The 7,103-nt window shown below is 35.5% G+C and overlaps 1 non-coding gene across 1 annotated transcript; it reads right to left on the bottom strand.

Annotated features, from left to right (window-relative positions):
• Positions 1-3,439: 3,439 nt before the first annotated feature.
• LOC128282490 (small nucleolar RNA R71) lies at positions 3,440-3,544 on the bottom strand. Its single transcript, XR_008272770.1, has one exon. It is a non-coding gene; the product is annotated as a small nucleolar RNA R71 (small nucleolar RNA).
• Between the last annotated feature and the right edge of the window lie 3,559 nt (positions 3,545-7,103).

Below are 7,103 nucleotides of genomic sequence, written 5' to 3'. Positions count from 1 at the left end.
CCATACATAACCTATAGCTCATTCAACCATTCATCACTCAAACCTATCAAAGCTTCATATCAAACTTCCTTGGCCGAATAAACATATAAGCACATAATGCACATATATGCTCATTTGTCTAGCTCAACTTCACCTATCTACCATTACTCATAAAAAGAACATGAAACAACAACCATTTCCTTCAATTCAATTCATGACCGAATGCTCACAACACAATAATTTTCAAAATTTAAACATGGGTTAACTAAGTAATGCTTTGACCATGCTAATTTCGCAAGAATGTCAAGAAAATACATGGAACATACCTTTGAATCATGCTAAGTAAATGACCGAATGAGCTTGAGCTTTTTCCTCTCTTTTTCTCATAATTTCGGCTATGAAGAACAAAGATGAACAAATTTTGTCCTTTTCCTCATTTTGTTATTTTATTTATCTTTATTTTATAATATAAAGCCCTTAAATATTTTAATGCTAATTTAAAATGCATATATTGTTTATCATCATCATTATGGCCGTCCATTACAAATTAAAGTGGGAAATTTGACATGCAAATCCACCTATTTTAAACCATAAAATATTTGGTCACTACAAATTAACCTATCACATTTTCAAAATTTCTCACATAAGTCCTATTTAATAATTTCACATACAAATGACAAAATCAAATCATGAAATTTTAACACTTGCACTGTGACATATAATAAGCACAGAATATAACATTTAATTATTTTTTTGTGACTCGATTTTGTGGTCCCGAAACCACTTTCCGACTAGGGTCAAATTAGGGCTGTCACACTATTTTCTTCCTTCGAGACATAAAATCCCTAAGGAAATTGGTTTATTTAGGCATTTTCTCAAGGAGTTCTAGTAAAGGGACGTTGATAATCAAGGCCTTAAGCATGTTGAGGAAATTCATGAACTCCTCACTTTCTTTGTTTTTCTTCTCTTCTGAATGTGACAGAAAATGTATGGGTGGAAACACAAAAATTTACACACTTTTTCATACCCTTTTTAACTTAAATTCATGCGAATTCGGTTAATTTCTTGTCAAAAAACAATTAATTATTATAGAATAATTAAATTGTACTTAAATTGTGAACATGTTGAATTTTAATTAATTTTATAATTAATTTTGATTAATTTTGGTTGCTTTCGAAAGAATTGCACAAAGAGCGAAAATGGCTCTGCAAACACTGCTAGAAGCACAAAACTGAGAAGCAATTTGAAGTACCAAGGCAAATTAATTTCTAGCCTAAGACGATCTAAAATTATGTTTATCAATTCATAATATAATTAATTTTAATTTATATCCAAGTTAATTTGGGTTAATAAATTATTATTAATAAATTATGAAAAAGTGGTCCGATTGAATTGAACCGAGTGAACCAAACCGGCCAAGAAAAGGACACTATACAAGTGCTGACCCAATTCAGCTCATTAGCTAATTATTTAAGCTTGGAAAGAGGCCCTTGAAGACTTGTTCAAATTGAAATTAAACCCCTCCACAATTGGTGGCTTTGTAAATTTGCCTCAAGCCATATTTAGCAAAGTTGAAGCCATCAACTTTGCCACATGGGAGGCCGGCCAAGGGGTGGCTCTTTGGCTACTATTTTTAGCAAATTTCAGCTGCCACATTAAGCTATAAAAACCCCCCTTTTTTTTATCATTCAACACATCTCTCATTCACATCTCTTCTCCCACAATTCTTCTCTCTTCTTTCACTTTTTCTCTCATTTTCCCATTCAAAGTTCCTTGCTCTTTTTCCGATTTCTCCTCTTGAGAAAGGGATCTTCTCCATCCATTTTGGAGCAGCAGTTGAGTGTTCATAGCAGCCTTGATCAGTGAGGACAACAAAGAAAGAAGAACGCAGTAACCTAGTCAAGCCACGAAAAAACACCGGATTTGATTCTTGTTCCCTATCTCTTTAATTTTTGTTTTTGTTATGATGAACATATCTAAGAATATTTATGTTGTGTGAATGGTTAATTTAATCAATTTAGCTTGAACTTAATTCGTGTTAGGTTGATTGCATTTCTTCTTCTTAAAATTGTTAAAATTGTGTTTATGTTGTTATAGGCCTCGGTAGAATGCTTGATTAAGTAAAATCATGACTAAGTTATTCTTGCATTACAATTGTCAGGTAACTAATAAATTAATTATTTAAATGGATTGAAATTGTAATTAATGGACACAATACGTAATCAGTGCATGTTTAATCATCTAAGGTAGCTGAGGGTTAAATTAGCAACGGTATCTGACAATACAATTGCTTTGCATAACTTGCAAGATTATTGTGATTAAATTGTTTCCAGGTAAGGATACTTTGTTCCCTCACGTAGTCTTTTATGTGCTTATTAAATTGAGTTAATTGTTTGAATTAACATAGGGTTATGTTTAAGAGATTATTTCAATTTAATTAATATGTATGTGCTATAACATATTTTCCTATTAAGATTTGTTTAATTAGTTGAATTGACATGGAGATATGTCCAAGAGATGAATGGATTTTGGTAGGTGAGTATGTTCATAAGTTAGTAAATTATTGAGTTGCCTTGAATTTATCCGTAACAATATAAACATGAGTTTAGTAATTCTAAGTTATGAAATGTAATTAATCTAACACAATTATGTCATCTTGATTAAAACCGTATTTTGAAATTGTGCATTTGAGATTTTTTTTTAAAATCTTAGTTTTTAATCATCCTCTTCAAACAAAATATTTTTTCTTCACCAAAGTGTTTTAAATAGCATTCATAAATAATTCTTTTCATAGTCCCTGTGGTACGATAACTCGACATTTACTTGTCACTTTATTACTTGCTGTGATTGTGTACACTTGCACATTTCCGTAGTTCCAAGTTTTTGGCGCCGTTGCCGGGGGCTGTGTTTTAAAAAGTCATCATTTGTGAATTTTTTTAGTTTTGCATATTGGTTTTATTTTCTATTTAAATTTTAACTTAATTAAATTTTCTATGATTATTTCAGGTGTTTATGAGGATTGACCGAATCATCGATTTACTCCCTGTAGACCCTGGGATTGAATGAAGTTTTCGACAGTGAAGAAGACAAGCAAGTCAGAGCTTTAAGACAGTATGACATGCCAATGTTTAATTCTTAATCCGGGTATTAGGAGACCCGAAATTGAGGCACAACAGTTTGAGCTAAAGCCAGTCATGTTCCAAATGCTTCAGACAGTGGGAAAATTTAGTGGAATGCCTACTGAAGATCCTCACCTACACTTAAGACAGTTTATAGAGGTGAGTGATTCTTTCAAGTTAGCCGGAGTACCCGAAGATGCATTACGATTGAAGATATTCCCATATTCACTAAGGGACAGAGCTCAAGCTTGGTTGAACTCATTGCCACAAATTCAATTCCCAGAGGGCAAGAATAAGCAGCAAGATTCCTTATGAAGTATTTCCCACCTAGTAAGAATACTAAGTTGAGGAACGAGATCACTGCTTTCAACAAATGGATGATGAGTTCTTGTATGAGGCATGGGAAAGGTACAAAGAATTAGTATGGAAATGCCTCATCACGGAATCCAACATTGCATCCAACTGGAGATGTTTTATAATGGTCTCAATGCTCACACAAGGGTGGTAGTGGACGCTTCTACTAATAGTGATATCCTTTCTAAGTTATAATAAGGCTTATAAAATCATTGAGAGGATTGCCAGCAACAATTACCAATGGCCAACCAATCGAGTGGCGTCAGGAAGATGAGTTGCTGGAATACATGAAGTAGACGCTCTTACTTCTCTCACATCTCAGGTATCATCAATATCCTCAATGTTAAAAAATCTTACTACTAATGGGTCTAATAGTTTTGCAGCACAGCCACCAAATCAATTTGAAAATGTAGTCTGTGTCTATTGTGAGGAAGGACATTTGTTTGAAGAATGTCCATTGAACCCAGAATCTGTATATTACATGGGTAACTAGAACCAAAATCAAGGAAGGCAAGGACTGCAATCCAATTTCTATAACCCATCATGGCAAAACCACCTAAATTTTTCCTAGAGTAACTAAGGGGCTGGAACCAGTAACACTTACGCCCAACCTAGAAAGACCCATCCACCTAGTTTTCCCCAAAAATTTTAGAAACCACCCCAAGCTGAACCATCCAATGGCTTAGAAAATTTGTTAAAGGCATACATAACGAAGAATGATGCCTTAATTCAAAGCCAAACACTACATTGAAAAACCTAGAAAACCAAATGGGCCAGCTTGCAACTAAACTCAGAAACCGACTGCAAGGTGCTTTACCTAGTGATACGGAGAATTCGAGGAATCCAGGGAAGGAGCATTGTAAAGCATTAACACTGAGGAGTGGAAAGACATTAAAGCCCAACACCATCGAAGCTGAAAAGGAGCAAGCTGTCGCTCAAGATTCAGAGGAAGTTCAACCGAGTGTTGACATTCCATTTTCACAAGAACCAGAACCTGCAAAACCCGACAAGGTAATTTCAGAACCAGCTAATTTTGATAAACTAACAACTCTGTTAGATGCAAAATTGCCACAGAAGATGAATCTGTAACACCCCAAAACCGAGACCATCGTCGGTGTCGGACACGAGGGGTTAACAAGCCAAGTTCACTTGTTTTGCCCATCCATTTGACATTTCCAGTCAGGCTGGAAAACTGCGTCACTGTCGCCTTAAAAATCATATCTCGAGTTTCAAAACTCGGAAACTGGTTTCGTAAATTTTCCCTGAATTTAGACTCATATATCCATCCATGGATTTATTTCTAGAATTTTTGGTCTGGCCAATTGGTACAGTTTATTAGTTAAAGTCACCCATGTTACAGGGATCGACTGCTCTGACCTTCATGCGGTATAACTTGAATATCTCTCTGTACAGGGCTTTAATGCTTTTTCCGTTTGTTTCTAATGAAACTAGACTCAAAATGGAATCTGTAAATATAAGGTATGTCTCATAATTCTTTTGGATAATTTATAGTAAATTTTAAAGTTGCGACAGGGAACCCAGAAACCATTCTGGCCCTGTCTCACAATAGCTTTAATATCTCTTAACATGTAACTCCTATGACCATTTCGTTTCTTCCATATGAAAATAGACTCATCAAGGTTCATTTACATAGCTTATTCACTATTTAATTCCATTCCTACGAATTTTGGTGATTTTTCACATTCACGTCACTGCAGCTGGCAGCATCTGTTTTAAGGTAGGTCTTACCTATTTGGTAGTCTCCATGAACCAACTAGTCTTGCCATACATAGGTTCATATATGATCATTTTAACCATGCCAATGGCTGATCATATGACCAACATTCCCATTTCCAAGCCATAGCCACATCATGACACCAAATATATACATACAAACCACAATTAGTCTAAGTCGATACTTCACTTTTACGAGCCATTTTCGCATGGCCGCATATATATACATCACAACATATTCAACCAACAAGGGTAGTCCTATACATGCCATTTCAAAGTTCAACCAAAATTTATACCAAAATAGAGGCGTGGATAGTGTGGATGACTTCGACTTTATTGATCCCGAATCCGATTGCTATCGGCGAAATCTATAAAACAGAGAGCCAAAGTAACGGGTAAGCATTTTTTTATGCTTAGTAAGTCTCAAGGAATATAATCAACTCTAATTACAGCAATACATTCACATAGCCAAATGCATCATTTCATTAATACACATTCTTACTTCACACTTCATCATTATATACTTTCACAAAGTATCAATCAATTCAATAACTGAAATTCATTAGTCGATTGAGCGAATGTTGCTCAAACATGTCGACTTTCCAATGCACATATAACGTACCTTATCCTTTGGGCTTTTCGAGTGTACTAATTGAATTCATTACAGCAACCAACACTCACCTCCAGCCCAAGATTCTTCGGAATATAACCGGATATAATCACGTGCACAAATGCCTTCGGTCTTAGCCGGATAGAAAAACTCGCACGAATGCCTTCGGGTCTTAGCCCGGATATAGCCACTAGCACAATTGCCTTCGGGTCTTAACCCGGATATAATTTCCAGCATAATTGTCTTCGGGGCTTAGCCCGGATGTCATTCAATTTCTCATGTACACATACATCAATAATCATTGGACATACATATTTCATTTTCAAGTACTAAGGCTCAAACGCACATATATTCACAAGCATATTCGCCTTGGGACTTAGCCCGTATCATTCAATTTCTCATACACACATAAATCAATAATCATACACATCCATACTTCATCTCACATAATTCAAGTAAGGTCACTTCTTGAGGACTTACCTCGGATGTTGTCGAACGGCTTTTTCGGCTATTCGATCACCTTTTCCTTCCCCTTGTCCAATTGTGGCCCTCTTAGCTCTTGAGCTAATTCAAACAAATTCAATTTATTAAAACCTCATTGTGCTTGCTTATGGCGAATATGACAAGGAGTTTAAATGGTCATATGGCCACTCTTTAGCTTGAATACACAATGGTCATGCACATTTTATACTACATCAAGCAATTCAATACAATTTATTTGAGCATCAAGGAAAAGCTAAGGCCTTCAATAGGCTACCCAAGGCCGAATATTCATGTACATGTTGAGGCCAATTTTGCACTCAATACCTCACAAAAACAGCATGCATTTTACTAGTTAATGCTTTGCACATTGTGGCCCAAAACTTATAATATAGCATCAAGCACTTATATGTGTGCTAGGTCAATTGTGCTTGCAATTTCACAAGCATTCTTCCACATCTTCTTCTTTAAACCAATATATTCATCACTTACTTCATAGCCAAAACATCATGTGCAAACATATATATACAATATGAGCATGGCGAATTTCAAGGTGTCCATAGCCATCCAAAATACAAATTTTAACTAACATGCAAGAAGCATGAACCATGCTCATGAATGCATCATGGCGAATATGACAATCATGCTCCATTCAACTTCAATCATGGTTAAACACAAAAGAAAACTCAAAATCTTACTCAAGAGTAGACAATCCATCATTGCATGCATCATCATCAAGCTTCACACTTAGCATGCAATGGCTTTATCACCATAACAACTTTGGCCAAATACCATTTCCATGGCATAACAAGGATTTGAGCCATGGC

The sequence above is a fragment of the Gossypium arboreum genome, chromosome 1 (genome assembly GCF_025698485.1).
Source record: "Gossypium arboreum isolate Shixiya-1 chromosome 1, ASM2569848v2, whole genome shotgun sequence".
In the NCBI taxonomy this organism is placed as follows: domain Eukaryota; kingdom Viridiplantae; phylum Streptophyta; class Magnoliopsida; order Malvales; family Malvaceae; genus Gossypium; species Gossypium arboreum.
The sequence above is the reverse complement of the archived record's forward strand: the minus strand, read 5'-3'. Positions and strand labels throughout refer to the sequence as shown.